Below are 2,518 nucleotides of genomic sequence, written 5' to 3' on the forward strand. Positions count from 1 at the left end.
AGAAAATAACCACAATCATAATAACTCGTACCTAAATACAAGTCTACACCATTGTTATGGAAGTTCAAATTAAAACCAAGTCGAATCAACACTAAAACAGACACTAAGTTCCGACGAATTTTCGGAGCATATAATACATCATGTAGGAACAAAGTGCGTCCACCGCGCATAATTAACTGGCAGGTGCCAATTTCTTTAACCTCAGCTCTGGAGTTGTTCCCTACATAAATCCATTTAGTTCCTGTTGGAACTCGTCGGAATTCTACGAAGGCTTCTCTATCCTTCGCTACATGGTCTGTTGCTCCCGAATCTACGGTCCACAAAGGATTAGACTCAGTTAAAAATACAGAACTTGACACATAGACAAAGTTCTCAAGAATGCAAGGGGAGTTTACCTTCTTTGGCTCGCCGCAATCGCGAGCGAAGTGGCCCTTCTTGCTACAGTTGTAGCATTTCACCCTCGACATCTTCTTAACAAAAGAATGTTTTCCTTTGTCATGTTGATTAAATTTTGGTTTCTTACCCGAAGAACTTGCTCCCTTGCCTTTCAACTTCATAAACCTTTCGACGCGCTTGCGCTTGGAGCTCGAAGCCCCATGTGAGCTAGAACCAGCATAATAGATGTCGGTTTCTGGTTTCGCCGCCAAGAGGCGATCCTCTTCTAACTCAAGATGGCGCATGGCATCTTCAAAGGTCTTGATATTCTCATTATAGGTCAGGTGCACCTTCATGTGCTCCCAGCTTTGAGGCAAGGAACGGATCACTGCTTGCACTTGCTGTTCATCAGTCAGAATGTGTCCAACATCTTTCAGCTCAGCGATCATGTTCGACATATTTCTCAGGTGTTGTTTCATGGACTGACCATGAGGCTTCTTATATGAGTCAAACCTTATAGTGAGCTGTCTTAGCTTGGTCACCGATGTATGACCAAATCTCGCTGCTAATGCTTCCCACATCTTCTTGGCATTCCCAAAACGCCTGAACTCTCGCATGATATCATTCTCTATGCTATTCAGCAACGTGATACGAGCAAGGGAGTTCTTCCTTTTCCATACAGCAAATGCATCCTTATCTCTCTTATGTTGTGCAGTGTTTCCGTCTTCAGGCTCTACCATAACCAGGTTAAGAGCTTCAAGAGCCTCTTGCTCTTCCAGCACATATTGGATTTTCATATGCCAAATTTCATAATTATCACCGTTAAGCTTCTCTCCTTTGTTCAGTTCAGCAACTATATTCTTTGATGCTGAAGTCATGGTATCTGAACATTTCAGATATATACGCACGAATTATTAATGCCACTCATTTATGCATCAATTTTACACAAACTGATTATATTAATGAATAATTTCACATAGGCTTTAGATTCGAAAGTTCACTATGTTCCCAATCATCATAAAAAATCCTAATGTGAAATTACCGTTAATGTAATCATTAAAGTAAAATTACGTTCTTTAAAGTTACTAAAACTTTTAGAACTCCCACTCAACCACCTTATTCTAATAAGACAGATATCATAATAAAATAGTATCATAAACTATTCATAACAGAAAATATCTGTCAACATCTTTTCATTATAGAACTATTTACATGAGGAACAAATCCATCATAGGAAATAAACATAAACACCAACATAAAAAGAACCAAAAAATAGACAAACACAATCAGGTGGTGATCTGCATACTATAAACCGGAAATGACTCATGAAAATCCTCAGGAAATTCTATTTTCTTTGGCATCCAAATGGAGGCACCCGGAAAACCCCTAGATTCGGGCAACGTATTGCGCCGAGACCGATTCAATGCAAGGGTTGACGTCCTTCTTGCCCCGATCCGTATGTACTCTATCATGAATTGCTCCACAATCATCTTATAGCTCGGACCTTCTAAGGCGTCCCAAACCCTATCAATCATTCTTCCCAACTCATCAGGAATGGTGCATTTGAGGGCTCCGACCATCACATACCCTGGCATTACGAAACCGTTCCAAATGATATCTTGTATCATTTGGTTGACCTTGATGATGTGTGTCATCATGTCATCATCAGCATCCCACCGGTAAAGAGCCAGCTTAATTTTTAGTTTCTCAAGCTTCTTCTTTTGAGCCGCCGTTCTAGGGATAATAGGGGTTCGATATCTTCGTACCATTATTCCTGCAACAAATGCAGAAAAAATAAAAGGATTACTCATAATCCAAGGTACAACATTTCAAGAAACACATTCTACCCCTTCTGCCCCCCCCTTTTTTTTTTTTTTTTTTTTTTCGCCGGTCAACGGTGTCAACGCCGGTTAATGGTCAACGGGTCAAGTCTACGGGTCGGGTGGACTATCGGGTCAAGTCGGATCCGGGTCGGGTCGGGTCCGGAAAAAACCCGGTTGGGCAACCGCATGGCTGACGTCACCGTGACGTCAGCCATGCCGCACACGCCCTCATGGCGCGTGCGGTGCACGCGCGCGGGGAGGATGTTGAGGATGTTGAGTTTGCTAGAGGAGATACAGTTAGGGACCTTGACTTTGAAGAG

Source organism: Syzygium oleosum, unplaced genomic scaffold (genome assembly GCF_021117445.2).
Source record: "Syzygium oleosum isolate NSW1041296 unplaced genomic scaffold, Sole_v2.1 Sole_v2.06, whole genome shotgun sequence".
NCBI lineage: Eukaryota > Viridiplantae > Streptophyta > Magnoliopsida > Myrtales > Myrtaceae > Syzygium > Syzygium oleosum.